Below are 16,247 nucleotides of genomic sequence, written 5' to 3'. Positions count from 1 at the left end.
TATCTACACCGTCCACTACGTGGACCCCATCATGATGTATGTATTTTATCCCATGCGTCCATCATCAGGACGTGGACCATCGTGATGTGTGTGACACATCCCCACCGTCCACTGTTAGGGACGGTGGGACTCACCAGACGCTGGACGTACCACCCCACCCCCCTCTATTATATAATATATATGTATGTATATTATATTTTATTATATAATATTATATTATATTATGTGGGCCCCATGTGGGACCCACCTCACCTAGATTGAGGTTGATTCAAATCTCCGGTAGGGCCACCTTAATGATTTATTGTATATCCCAGCCGTCCAGCAGGCCTGGACGATGGGTACCCACCTATGATGTATGCATTTTAATATCCACACCGTCCATGTATGGACAGTGCAGACCACCGTGATATGTGTTATAGCACACCGTCCACCCATCTGGAGGACGTGGCCCACCCCTGCATGTGTGGGGTGGGGTCCACCTTGTTATATGTATTATGTATCCACACCGTCCAGGACTGGATAGTGCTGTATGGAGCCCACCTTCATTTTAATCAGGCCATCCATCTGCTGGTGTGGCGCGCACCATGATATATGGGTTTTAATCCACCCCGTCTATACATGGGTGTGGGTCCCACCTGACGTAAGTGTTTTATCCACGTCATCCGTGGACCACACCATGATGTAAGTGTTGTATCCTCACCGTCCAGTGCAAGGACGGTGGGATTCCACCATGATGTATGCATTTCTCCACCTTGTCCATTCATTGGACGTGGCCCCACCTTGGCAGCGTGTGGGGCGCACCTTGATTTAATGTATTGCATCCACACTGTCCAATCCATGGATGGTGGATGCAGATTGACTGGAGTACCTCACACCAGCTTGATAGCTAAGGTACTGATGCCAGCAAGTTCCGTGGGGCCCACTTGACTGATGTGGTGTATTCCACGCCACTCAGCTGTTTTACATCCATGACCGTCCTTTTGTGCGGACCGCCGTGATGAATGTATTGTATATCTATGCCGTCCATTGATGCGGCCCGCTTGATGTACCTGAGGCCCATTGGCGTGGCCCATTTGATGCATATGAGATTCATGTGCAAGGCCCACCTGTTGTGTATTTATGGCCCAGCCCATTGTAATGTAATTTCGGCCCATATGCCGTGCCCATTGTGACATGTTTCCAGCCCATACGACTAGGCCTATTATGATGTACTGAGGCCCATGGGTCATGGCCCATTGAGATGTGTTAATGACCCATGTGTAGGGCTCACCTGTTATGTATTTAAAGTCCGTGCGATAAGGCCCATTGTGATGTATTCCAGGTCCATAAGATGCAGCCCATTGTGATATATATAGGCCTAGGTATGTGGCCCGTTGTAATGTATTTGTGGTTAATTTGGCGAGGCCCGATGTGATGTACATGTGGCCCTTAAATGAGGCCTATTGCGATGTATATTAGGCCCCTGTGTGAGGCCATGGGCCCACGATATGTTTGACCATATGTGGGCCATCCTTGGGAGCTAGATGTCCACATTGATAGGCAATGATGGTTAGATGTCCTTATTGTGACCTTCTCTTAGGCCTCGTTAAGCCCATTCTTACCGATTCCGATTGACATGACCGATTTACTGATTTTGATTATCGATCGATTCTGATTGTCATGACCGATTGCCGATTCTAGTTGACGTGACCGATTTGTCGATTCTGATTATCGATCGATTCCGATTGTCATGACCGATTGTCAATTCTGGTTGACATGACCGATTTGTCGATTCTGATTATCAATCGATTCTGATTGTCATGACTGATTGCCGATTCCGATTGACATGACCGATTTACCAATTCTGATTATCGATTGATTCCTATTGTCATGACCGATTGCCAATTTTGATTGACGTGACCAATTTGCCGATTCTGACTATTGATTGATTCCTATTATTGTGACCGAGGCCGATTCCGATTTGCCGAGGCTGATTGTATAGGCTGATTCTGATTGTCGAGGCCAAGTATCAAGGCCAATTCCAATAATCGACGCCGATTCTGATTGTCGAGGCCGATTCTGAGTGTCGATTCCTATTGCCGAGGCCGATTGTCGAGGCCTACGTGATGAGGCCCATTGTGATGCATTTGAGGGCTAGGTGATGGAGCCCATTGTGATGTATGTTAGGCCCATCGTGATGTGTATTAAGCTCTTGAGTGAGGCCCATGGTGTTATATATCAGGCCCTTTGTGAGGCCATGGGTCCACTATATGTTAGGCTCTATGTGGGTCACTCCTTGGGGGTAATGTTGGTTAAATGTCCACATTGTCGAGGACGATTGTCGATGCTAATTGTCGATGTCGATTGTCGGTGCCAGTTATTGATACCGATTATGAGTATGTGACAGCATAGCATCACGATACATGCCCATACGCATCATCTGCATGTTTGTTATGAGATGTGGTTGACCATTACATATGACATTGGGCATGTTGTTATGAGACTCACTGATAGGCGGAGATTGTCTCACATAAGTACACGGTATGTGCAGGATTAATGCATGACTGGATTGTATGACTCATGCATCTTGCATTATGTGTTGTGATTATTATACGCCCTAACGACATTAGGGTCGTAGCCTCCATAGGTATTTCGTGGATGGGCAAATAGGATACTTAAAATCTGATCTATATAGGGTGCTATAGATATCCCTGGGTGAAAGTCCCTAAACCCTCTTGGTTCCAGAGGTTGCTCCAACGTCTAGACCGAGTGGATGCATGAGCGCATAAGGGCCATATACCATTAGGATGTGTCTCCCACTGTGTCGTGGTCGGTTGGAAGGGGGTACGGCCTTACCTGCCTGAGAGGAGGGGGCAATGATAGGCTGAGTCTGACCAGCTGGAGGAATGGGTCTGTTATCGACGAGCTGGGCCCGATATTGGCAGACGGATAGTGAGGTCTCTTCCACTCACCTTATTGCGCGCGATGGGGCGACAACTTGGTTTAGAGTGTAATAGACCCTGGTGATTTTTCAGAGAGGAACTATGCTGATATGTGGACTTATTGAGTAGGAGTTGCATACTCATGCATTCATTTCATTCATTATTCGCTCGGGCTGGTGGTGCGCAACTAATTGTTGTGTACCTTCGCATAGCGAGGATTTCGGTTGGGCGTGCGACTAACCTGAGATCAGGAGTTTACCACATTGAGTCTGACTATCCAAATTTAGGTATGGGACTAGTTTGGATAGAAGTCCCTTGTGATGGACCCCGTAGCCTGCGATACTATTTACTATCATCTCGACTTCACACTCCAGCTTGGTCATTTCATTCGCATCATATATTGCATTACATCCTCAACACATAGTATTTGGCTTACTGTCTTCGTATTGTATAACTGATCCACATTGCTTCATCAGTATATGATATTGGTTTATATTTTTGTATCGCATAGCCTGGATAAGGCTGATGGTATTTATGGGCATATCAGTATGTTTTCGCATTATTCTGATATTGTATGATTCATGGACCTGTCAGTATTTCCGCTTACTCCGATATTGCTTACTTAGCATTTACGTTGTGCACACACTTTCACCACCCACTAAGGTTTCTATAAGCTTATGCACGATAGATGCGTGCAGGTGGCGTTAGGTTGTAGCAGCGTTGAGCTTGGAGGATGCAGTGGACATCTGGAGCTTTGATTTTGACATATGTATTTCCCTTTCAACATTGTATTTAAATGTTTATATTAGTGGATATGTGATGATGATGTTGCCTTTGTGGTTTGGGTAAACTTGTGGTTATGCTTCTTACGAGATAAATAAACATTGGAAAATCCTCCTTGTAGGATCCCAAAATCGAAATCTGGCGTATGAGCGGTAGGAGCCAAGAATGGGGTACTACGAAGGCTGTCGGCACCAGATTCGGCGATCGGGATTCTTATGAGTCCGATCTCCGGGTTTGGGGAGTGACAATTGCTGCACGCTAGATCCAGATAAGGCTTATCTTATTCTGGAAGCAAGTTGCCTGTAACCCATCAGTAGTTGATAAGGGGGCGAATCACGCTTTAAGGACAACGTATTTTATACGTGATTCAGCCTAGTGAAATATTTTTTCGATTTATTTTTTATATTTTCGGTGTATCCAAATGTAAATTCCCAACAATCTTAAAGCATGATTTATAGACACCAAAAGTGTTGCATCAGTCAAACTGATGAACCAGGATCTGATTCAATTGAACCGATTCGATGGTTCAAATTTCACTAGATGGCAGGACAAACTGAAATTCCTGCTGACCGCTTTGAAGATCTTCTACATATTTGACCCAATTCTCCAGCCTCTACCTGAAGCAAAAGACACTGACACTCCAGAACAGGTTGCTACTAGAATCAGGCGACAAGAAGACGAACTGTTGTGTTGTGGCCACATCTTTAATGCTCTCTTTGATCGATTGTACGATTTATACACGGGGACCACATCAACGAAAGAAATTTGGAGCGCACTGGAATACAAATACAAGGCTGAAGAGGAAGGTACACAGAAATTTGTAATTGTCAGGTATTTCAACTTCACGATGGTAGACAATCTATTGATGCTTGGCCAAATTCAAGAACTGTAGCTTATTGTAAACAAAATAAAAGCCATAAAAATTGATCTTCCTGAATCCTTTCAAGTCGGAGCTATAATCGCAAAATTGCCTCCGAGCTGGAAAGACTACAAGAAGAAATTACTGCATAAATCCAAAAAATTCACCCTAGAACAAATCCAAAAGCATCTTCATATTGAAGAAATCCCATAACCGAGACAAAAAGGATGACACTAATGGTGCATCCTCATCTAAGGTGAACGCGGTAGAAAGGTCATCCCAAAATAATACCTATGAGAAAGCTGATTCCCTTAAACCTAACAAAGATCAAGGGAAATTCAAGAAAACCCAAAAGAAGAAAAACACCAAACCTAAGGAAGCTTGCTATGTCTGTGGCAAGACTGGGCATTTTGCCCGAGTCTGTACGGACCAAAAAAAGCCTAAGAAAGAAGCTAATGCAGTAGACGATGAAATTGTAGCCATGGTCAAAGAAGTGAACCTAGTTCACGAGAAAATTCCTTGATGGTATTATGATACAGGTGCCATAGTCCATGTATGCAACGATCGATCTACCTTCAAAACCTATGAAGACGAGACCAATGGTCAAGAGGTTCAAATAGGAAATGAAGGACGGTCAAAAGTTGAAAGAAAAGGAACCATGGAATTACTCTTTACCTCTGGAAAGAAGGTAATCCTAACCAACGTACTGCACGTCCCAGACATAAGGAGGAATCTTGTCTCAGGGGATCTCTTAAGCAAACCCGAGATTAGGGTTGTATTTGAATCAGGCAAGCTGATCTTGTCTAAGAATGGAAACTTTATGGGTAAGGGTTATGCTTGTAATGGGATGATCAAACTTTCTTTAAATGAAAAGAATTCTTCTGCTTATATGATTGAATTTATAATGCTATGGCATGAAAGACTAGCCATATTGGCTACAGTACCATAAAACTTATGGCTAAGAACGGCCTAATATCATACAATGATAGTAACAAAGATAAATGTGAAGTATGCATACGGTCTAAAATAATCAAGAAACCATTCCCTAGCGTTGAGAGATCATCTCAAATATTAGACTTAGTACATACTGACATATGTTAACTAAATGGCGTTCTTACCTATGGAGGTAAAAGGTACTTTATAACATTTATAGATGATTGTTTAAGATATGTATATGTATATCTATTAAAATCGAAAGATGAAGCATTTAATGCATTCAAGATCTATAAATCTAAAGTAGAAAATCAATTAGACAAAAATATTAAAATCCTTCGTAGTGACCGAGGAGGAGAATATTTCTCTAATGACTTTTCTAACTATTGTGAAGAACATGGCATAATACATCAATGCACAGAACCTTATACACCACAATAAAATGGTGTAGCAGAGAGAAAAAATAGGACATTAGTAGAAATGGTCAACTCAATGCTAATACAAGCACAGTTGCCATTAAACCTATGAGGAGAAGCACTGTTAGCTGCATGTCATGTTTTAAACCGAATTCCATCTAAGAAATTCATGACTTATGAAAAGGAAGAAAACCAAACATAGGGTATCTTAAAGTGTGGGGGTGTCTTACATACTGCAAAACTCCAAAACCTAAAAGAACTACGTTAGGACCAAGAGCTATCAAGTGCGTTCTTATAGGATATGCACAACATAGTAAGGCCTATAGACTTCTAGACTTAGACTCCAATGTAATCATAGATTCTAGAGATGTAGAGCTCTTTGAGAATTCTGTATTCACAGAGAAAAAGAATGCTGAGATTCAATCTTCTAATAAAACTATAAAAGAAACACAAATAGAAGAGAAAACTCCTAGTGAACCTCGTAGGAGTTAAAGAGCAAGAGTAGAAAAGAGTCTTGATCCTGATTAAATAGACTCTCAGCGACTCTCTTTTCATCTAGTTGAGGGTGATAGAGAGAAGGTGATTAAGAAAATACCTATGGTTTTAACCATATAAGATGAACGTAAAACCTTCAGTGAAGTTATGTCTTCAAGAGACTCCGCCTTTTGGAAAGAGACCATTAATGATGAAATGGATTCCATAATATATAACCAAACATGGGAATTGGTAAATCTACCTCCAGGTTCTAAACCAATAGGTTGTAAGTGAGTATTTAAGAAAAAATATCACACAGATGGTACAATTCAAACCTTAAGGCAAGATTAGTTGCTAAGGGTTTCCGACAGAAAGAATGAATCGATTATTTTGACACTTATTCACCAGTAGCTCGAATAACATCGATTAGGATCTTATTCGCCCTAGCATCCATACATCATCTTCATATCCATCAAATGGACGTGAAGACAGCATTCCTGAATGGTGATCTCGATGAGGAGGTTTATATGGAGCAACCAGAAGGGTTTGTTCTACCAGGAAATGAAAGAAAAGTATGTAAACTTGTTAAGTCTTTATATGGATTAAAGTAAGCACCAAAACAGTGGCATGATAAATATGATTCTAAAGTTCTGTCTTAGGGTTTTGAACATAATATTGCTGATAAATGCATATATTCAAAAGTATGTAATAATTATGTTGTAATTATATGCTTGTATGTAGATGATATGTTAATAATCAGTAATAAAATGGAAGGTGTAACTGAAACCAAAAAGTTTCTCTCTTCAGTTTTCAGAATGAAGGATTTTAGACAAGTAGATGCCATATTATGTATCAAAGTTTAAAAAACATAGTGGGGGTTTTGCATTATGCCAGTCTCATTATATTGAGAAAATAATAAACAAGTTTAATCACTTGAAAATTAAAGAGGCAAAGACCCCATTTGATCCAAGTATCAAGTTAAAAGAAAACAATGGAAGAGCAGTTGCACAAATAGAGTATGTTAGTGCTATAGGCAGTCTTATGTATACAATGCAATGCACGAGACCAGATATAGCATATGTTGTGAGTAAACTAAGCAGGTTTACGAGTAATCTAAGTGTTGAACATTGGAAAGCAGTAAGTAGAGTTCTAGGTTATCTTAAAGAAACTAAAGAACTAGGGTTATTTTACTTAGAATTTCTAATAGTATTGGAAGGATATACCGATGCAAGTTGGATATTGAGTGCAGGGGACAATAAATCTACTATAGGGTGGATATTTACCTTAAGAAGTACAGCTGTATCTTGGGGATCCAAGAAACAAACTTGCATAACGCACTCGACTATGGAATCTGAGTTCATAACTTTGGCTGCTACAGGCAAAGAGGCTGAGTGGTTAATGGATCTTCTATTAAAAATCTCATTCTATGTAAAGACTATACCGGCTATTTCACTTCATTGTGATAGTGAAGTCACTCTAGCGAGAGCCTATAGCGGTACCTATAATGGGAAGTCTAGACACATAAGTTTACGACATGACTATGTATGGTAATTGATTCAAGATGGAATCATTGCGATCTCATATGTAAAGTCAAGTAATAACTTAGCTGATCCTTTTACTAAACCTCTAACGAGAGAGATAGTAAGGACAACATCTAGAAGGATGGGGTTGAAATTCTTTACTCAAAGTTTCACTAGTGAAACAAACCCAAACCTAAATTAGAAAATCTCTAAATATTAGGTTTAATGGGTAACAACAATTCATTGATAAGTGAAAAGTTTCAGCACTAAATAAATTAATAATCTCATCCAAGATGATAGTGCTAGCCGTTATAAAAGAGGGATGAGTATTAAACCCTTAATGAAGTCTAGTCAAACAAGACAAGTGTTTTAAAGGAAACACTGGAAGGATTTCACCTATGTGAACGTAGAAGTGGTGCCACTTCTCATGAGAGTCAGAGTTATCTCGAGATCGTTCATGAAAATAGGATAAGCACATGGCCATTAAAAGTTTTAAGCGAGATTATAAAGGAACACGTAACGTAGGAGCTATTATGTATGTGGTATTTTTGGTTATATTATATAGGAATAACTGGTTCAAGGCTGTGGCAACCAGAAATTTTGAAATAACTTTAAAATACTTACACTAAGGAAAGATTCAAATCGTAAGATATCTTTCTTTATGCATAATAACTGTTATTATTCTGGCAGATTTTTTCTTTGTTTTAAAAAACCAGTGAGGGATTGTTGGAAATCAGTGGTTTTTCAAAATAAAAAGAAATTTTTGAAGTTTCAAAATTTTGGGAATTTCCCACCAAAACGCATTTTGAAAATTTTAAATTAAAAAGTGCGGTGTGTGTGCATTGTCCCACATCGAAAACGCAAAGTATGATTATGTGGTTTATATGAGATGTTGTGAAGGGCATTCTTACTTGGAGTTTTTGGAGGAGGTGATACTCGGGTACGCACTGGAACACACGAACCCACACTCGCGCGCTCGCGCTCGGGCTCGGGCACGGGCACGGGCGTGGGCATGGGCGAGGGCGTGGACAGTGAGGTAGTGTGGCTGTAGTGGCGCTAGATGGCGCACTTTGCACGGTGAGATAGGTCTGGTTTGTGCCTGTGTGCAGTGGGGTCTGAAATGGTCTGAGTTTTATAGAAGACTGAGAATAGTCGGATCATAAATCTGAAACATTTAGCAATTTTTGAAAATGGCTCTTTATCTTGAAAGCCAAACAGTCCGAAAACGGACGGACCATGATGATCCAACAGTCAAATCCTTTGATCCGACAACCAAAAACGTCTAGGATTAATTGACAACAGCTAGAAACATTTTCAAACGTTCTGGATCATTGAATACTACACAGCAATGGTGCTATACCCAATGCTTATATAAACTGGACCATTCCAGTCCGATTTCATCATCTCAACACACCATCACTCCCATCAAATCAGATACAATCCAAATATCTCTTGTAGAATACTCTGCAAAATCTCTACCATATGAGTCTGCCAGAAGAAATCTGCTGCATTAAAATTGTTCCATAGTGGACCTATCGTGATTGCTGCACGCTAGATCCATATAAGGCTTGTCTTATCCTGGAAACAATTCGCCTGTAACCCATCAGCAGTTGATAAGGGGGCAAATCACGCTTTAAGGACAGCGTATTTTATACCTGATTCAGCCTAGTGAAATATTTTTTTGATTTATTTTTTATATTTTCGGTGTATCCAAACGTAAATTCCCAACACATCAGAATGGGCCAGATAAGTGGCCCGAAAGAGTTAATCGAAATTGGGGAGGAGAACACTGAGGTTGGATAGGAGACTCTCGACGAGATTGAACTTGAAATTAGGGCTGAGATGTGAGAAATCCTTGACGAGAGAATAGATGCGATCGAAGATGTCTTGTTCCTCGATGCAGAATAGGTCCTTGTCGGAGAGATTGAAGACAACACCTTTTTACAACAAATTAAAAAATAAGAGACAGAGAGAGGTCAATGAAATTGGAGTGTGGAGAGCAATAAGAGAGATAGAGAGCCGACCTTTGATGAATTCATCGAGTTGGGAAGGGGAGAAGGAGGAGATGGAAATTGGGGGTTTGATAGAGAGGCAGATGATGTCGTCACATCTGTCGGATTCGAGGTCGTGGAGGTTAGATGGGAAGATGAGCAGTGGGCCATCGACCGATATCGATGGAGATAGAGAGCTCTGAAACCGTAGAAAAAGCAGAGAGAGGAGAGGAGAGGAGAGGAGAGAGACGCTTCTTGGGACGACTCGGAGTTGAGGTGTTTAAACGGGAGAAGTAAAAAAGAAAGAAGGTAAGCGGGTGGGATCGACAACCCTTCATCCAATACCCGTGTGACACGTGGAGTAAAAATGGAGAAACGACCATTACAGGCCTATTTCTTGCGTATTAAGTAAGATTACTTAATAAGCAAGATTAGGTAGGCAAGCCAACCGATGATTTTTGTGAGAAATCCTTCGGACGCGGATTCCTTGCGAAGACCTTTTGCGGGACCCAGAATGCTGGGTGGGGCCACCGTCATGTCTATGAGAAATCTATCTGTTCATCCACTTTGCCAGCTCGTTTTAGGATATTATACCAAAAATGAGGTGGATCCAAAACGAAAGTGGGCCGCAGAGATGAAATAGTGGGGATTCAGTGAGAACTGTTGAAACATTCTAATGGCCATCAAAGCTTTGCGTCATAGTAATTTTTTTTTTTTTTTTAGTATTTTCACTTCATCCCAACGGTAATGGACGTCGATTGCGTCCTACCTCACCCAGAGCTCCATGGGGCCCACCATGATCTAAGTGTTTTATCCACGACGTACAACACTTTTATCATATCATTTTAAGATAAGAACCAGAAAATGAGACAGGTACAAGGTTTAAGTGGACCACAAAGTGGGGATTGAACTTCCACCATTAAAAGCTTCTTGGGAGCTGGAGAAGTTTTGAATCAAGCTAATATTTATGTTTTCACTTCATCCACGTATACCTAACCTTATTAATAGGTTGGATGGTAAAAAAACATCACATTTGTCCTTAGAAAGGTTTCGATGGTCAGTGTCATTATCTGTGCAACTTCCTTTGATGTGGTCCACTGGAGATGTGGACCTGACTCATACTTAGGATAATATCTTAAAATGATCTGATAAAAGCGTTGAACAACGTGGATAAAACACTTACATCATGGTGGGCCCCACAGACGGGGCTAGAATCCACCTCCAATGATAATGACCTTATAAATGGTTTGTATGGCATATAAACATCAAGGCAGAGCCCAAGAAGGTTTCAACGGCAGATATTTCTTTCCCCCACTTTCCCTCTCTCGTGGCCCCCTTCAATTTTGGATCCACCTCATTTTTGCTCTCTTGTCCTAAAATGAGCTCGCCAAACGGATTAAAGGGATAAATTTCACACAAAACATGGATGGATAAAAAGGGTAAGTTTCACACAAAACATAGCGGTGGGCCCCACCCAACATTCTTACGCAGGAACTTCCTGCGAAAGGCTCCGCGTCCAAATCCTTTCCCTTTTCAAGGGCGCTGCTGCTTAAAAAGCCCATAGAGGGTGGACCCCACTCATGCAACCCACCATGATTTATATGTTAAATCCACACCATCCATCTGTTTTTCCAGCTTACTTTAGGTTGTGGGCCTAAAAATGTGCCCGATATAGATATTAGGTGGACCACACCACAAAAAACAATGAGGACATGATGTCCACCATTGAAACCTTCATGAGACCCACCTTCATGTTTATTTGCTGTCTGACCTACCGACAAGGTCTCACAGACCTCGAGGAAGGGTGAACAAAAAATCCAAAAACCTGTGGAGGCCACACGAATGGGCCACACTGCATGGAAGTGCCTTGACACACTGCCCAAGCAAGAGCCCACCCTGATGTATGTGTTTAATCCATACAATCTACTCCTCTTCACCAGATGATTTTAGTCATAGGCCCAAAGATGAGACAGGTCTGGACCTGTGGTGATCCACACCATAGGAATCTGTGGGACAATGGTGTCCACCGTTGAAACCTTCTCAGGGCCCATCCATAATGTGTATTTTCCATCTAACCTGTTCATAAGTCACACAGGCATGGCTGAAGGGAAAACGCATATATTAACTTGGTCCCCAACAACTGGGGCCATAAGAACGCCCATCTTAATGTTTGTATTTCATCCAGCTGCCCATCCGATGACAGAACCCACCGTGATGTTTGTATTCTATCCACACTACCCCATCTGACAGCAGGACCCACCATGACGTATCTGTTTCATCCATACCGTCCATCTATGTTTCCATATCATTTTAGGTCATGATCCCATAGGTAAGGCTGATCAAACCCCTAAAATGGGCTGCACCAAAGTACATAGTGAGGATTAAGTACCTACCGTTGAAAACTTCCACAAATCCATTGTAATGTTTGGTGCAGAAACGGATTGGCTACTCCCCCTGCGACCATCCCCGTGGCTGGTGGTCAGTGCTCTTTGGGCCCCACCATGATATATGTGTTTCATTCATTCCGTTCATCCATTTTTTAAGATCATTTCAGATCTTGATCCCAAAAATGAGAGGGATATAAATCTCAGGTCGATCACACCACAGGAAAACAATAGTGATTGGATATCCATCATTAAAATCCTCCTAAGGCCCACTGTACTGTTTATTTGACATCCAATCTGTTGATTAGGTCATACAGGCCCAGATGAAGGGAAAAAAACAAAGATCAGCTTGATTTAAAACTTTTATGGCCCCCAAAAGATTTTTAATGGTCGACACTCATTGAACATTGTTTCCTTTAATGTGGTCCACTTGATATTGGGATATATCTGATTTTTGGTCTCTTAATATAAAATGATATGGAAAAATAGATGGACGGAATGGATGAAACACATACATCATGGTGGGGCCCACAGATCACCGACCACCAGCCATTGGCTAGAGGCAGGGGGAGTAGCCAATTCGTTCCCATTTGTTGCCACCCAACTTGTCTGTAGGGATTAATATGGACCCCACATGGCACATGTGTTTGTTTAAGCCATCCCAAGTAAGATCCACCTTGATGTATATATTATATCCTTACCGATTATCCGTTTTATTATATTATGTTATATGCAAAAGGCCCAAGTGTATGGCCGATTATAGTCTCAGGTGGGCCATGCCATGTAAACCCTTACATTGCTAGAGGGGCCCACTGAATGGTTCCCACTCTCCATATATCAGGCCATTTAAAATCGATTATTATATGATATGTTTGATAATATGATAGTGTACTTATCCTGATAGGTCGATATGTTTGATAATATGATAGTGTACTTATCCTGATAGGTCGACACTGACTATATGCTTGGTGCAACGAATATCATGCTCATTCATGTGCTCTCGACACTGACTATATGCTTAGTGCAACGAATATCATGCTCATTCATGTGCTCATACGCATAATCTTTATACGTGTTGTGAGTGACCATTAATTATAACATATGCCTTTTTGGCTTGAGATATTCAGGGGACCTGTACAGGATAGGGTTACCCTGCATGATTGGGATTGGTCCATATTCATAGCATGTGTAGCAATCAAAAAGGGATATGTTGACAGTCTAGATCCAATTTGAGCCCCACACGTTGCCACCCCAACACTAAGGGCCCTTTGTGAGCCCACAAGTTCATTAATTATGGCATAGCTTATGTTATGCCCATGCCAGGCTTGGGCTTTGGACCCTGTAATGTTAGCCAAGTCTAAAGCTTAGGTCCTTACTTTTGCCCCGATGGTAGACTCACAAGAGTTTCAACCCCAGGTCAAGGGTTGGAGTACCCACAGGTAGTGAAAACCCACTACCGTGTGAGTGTGTGGGTGTGTATGGGTGTGATAAAAAAATGTTAGGCCAAGTTAGGCTTAGTCTAGCCAAATTTAAATTAAGCCCCCACATGTATAGATGATGCTATCTCACACACAATTACCATTTAGGACACAATGTGCGAGATACAAAGCTCTCCATTTGGTGAAATGGGTTTAAAAAATCAAGACATGTTTCATTTCTTACAATGCCATATAAAAATAAAAAATAAAAATAAAATAAAAAAGGTAACATTTGGGTCTTTGTTCAAGAAAAAATCAAGGGCTTAGAATTTTTATTAGGTACAAAAGTTTTGAATCAAGCTAATACTTGTATTTTTCCGGCATCTAACTATAAAAATAGATAGCAAGTAAATATTGCATTGGGCCCTAGAAATATTTAATGGTGGGCGTTCAATCAGCACTTTTTTCCTGTGATTACAAAAAAAAAGAAAAAAAAAAAAGAAGCCTTTTAGCCTTAAGTCCAAAACTGTGGCTAAAAAGGTTAAAAACTGAGGATAAATTCTTTACCCTCGGTTACCCAAATTGAGGCTACAACCCCATGGCTAAAGACTTTTGCCTTGGTTTTGGCAAGGAGGTAAAAGGGTTGTTATTGCCTCAGTTCTTCGAAATTAGGCTAAAGCAAGTTTTTAGCATCCATTGTTTCCAAATGATACTAAATCCAAATTTTAGCCTCGGTTGCCTCCAACTAAAGCTAAATCTATTTTCAACCTTGTTAATCTGAGGCTAAAGATGGATTTAGCCCATGTTGGCATCAACTAAGGCTAAATTCAGTTTTTAACCTTAGTTCTCAACAACCGGGGCTAAATCCGGTTTTATATCTCATTTGATGTCAATGGAGACTAAATTTAGCTTTGGTTTTTGCCAACCGAAGCTAACAATATCTTTTAACCTTATTTACAAACCATGGCTAAAATTGTTTAATTTTTTAAATATTTGTTTAAATAAAATTGTGCATGTTTCACCTATTTAACATGTATATATAATCATTCATTTCTAGGAGCGGATTAGGTGTTACCTTATCGTGTGTGGGCTGCATTGATAGATTTTCTGTATATCCATGTTGTCCATCCATTTTCTCATATTATTTTAGGACGTGATCCCAAGCCTTAAGCAAATAAAAATATCAAGTGGGCCACACCACTAGGAAACAGTGGTGAATAAACATTAAAAGCTTATTGCGGGACATAAAAAGGTCAGATATAGTGAATAGGCATTGCAATTGGACTTATTTTGATAGGAAGATTCAATCTCACATGTGTGCCACGTCTTCCATAAGGGGTGTTTTAATTGGGTGATTTTTTTTTTCATCATGCAAAAGTTGTGTGTACCCAAAAGTCCTGCAAGGCCAACTCACACCTCCATGTGAATCCAAATCCTGTTTACCAACATGGCACATGTAAGCTGGATCCAAGCCAACTATAAGTTTGGAACAGACAATTATAAGTCATTCATTTATTTCAATGTGGTGTGTTCCACTTGAGGTATAAAATGGCCGACCTATTGGAAATTTAGATCTGCCAAGCGTTTAGACAAGGATAACACACGTAAGGAACCAACCAGACTTTAGGGTTCTCATGGATTTAAATGTTTGCACGAGGTTTGCTTGGGGCATTACAACGAGCTCAGTTGGAACTTTAGCCATTAGAGAAACCTACTAATTGATGGGGTTGTCCATGGGATGCAGAATGACATATTTCAATCCCTTAATTATCAAAAGGTTATAAATGGAACGTGAGGAAAAAGGCCATTTATCATGTAGCATCTTCCCTAGACATGCATAATTATTATTTTCGAAATATAGTACACCTACAAAAGGCCCCTAAGGTGAATGATTCCAAGTCCCGGGGTTTCATGTCCCAATTACTCACTTCACTCACAAACACTCTGAGTTTCTCAAATACTTGCACCTCTCAAATACTTGCACTCAACCCCAATTACTCACTTCACTCACAAACACTCTGAGTTTCTTAAATACTTGCACCACCCAACAAACATTGTAGGTTTAGTATTAAAAATTACATCAATGGCACATTCATAACTACTTGGGATAAGTATTAGAATTACATCAATGGAAAAATCACAATCATCTTGGGATTTAAATTACGTAAGTGGTAAAATTTTAGCTAAATCCAATCCTTTGCTTAGGTAGTCAATTTGAGCTGGCAAAACAGATGGATGGAGTGGATAAAATACATACATCACAGTGGGCCTCTGAGAACTTGGGCCACGTTGCGCTTTAGAGATAGTCTTACAGGCAATCTACATCCTATTGCATTGGACAAAATCACCATATTTTGAGGGGTTATAAGATACTCAGGTAGTGTATGACGCTTGATGCACAGTACTAGGAAATAATAGACATAACATACGATTGAATCAAATTAAACCGGTTGAATTGTGGAACCAACTTTGGGTAAGGGAAATACATTGTATTAAGTGAAGCCTGCGTTTAATGGATCATGCAATTGTAATCAACACATGCAACTTG

General features: G+C 40.6%; 1 long non-coding RNA gene across 1 annotated transcript in view; it reads right to left on the bottom strand.

Annotated features, from left to right (window-relative positions):
- Positions 1-15,765: 15,765 nt before the first annotated feature.
- The window catches only part of LOC131246200 (uncharacterized), a 43,495-nt gene continuing 43,013 nt past the window's right edge, over positions 15,766-16,247 (bottom strand). The window contains exon 5 of the long non-coding RNA XR_009171243.1: positions 15,766-16,025. This is a non-coding gene — a long non-coding RNA (uncharacterized LOC131246200). The remainder of the gene's footprint in view (positions 16,026-16,247) is intronic.

Source organism: Magnolia sinica, chromosome 5 (genome assembly GCF_029962835.1).
Source record: "Magnolia sinica isolate HGM2019 chromosome 5, MsV1, whole genome shotgun sequence".
Taxonomy (NCBI): Eukaryota; Viridiplantae; Streptophyta; class Magnoliopsida; order Magnoliales; family Magnoliaceae; genus Magnolia; species Magnolia sinica.
This window is presented reverse-complemented; position numbering and strand designations above follow the sequence as displayed.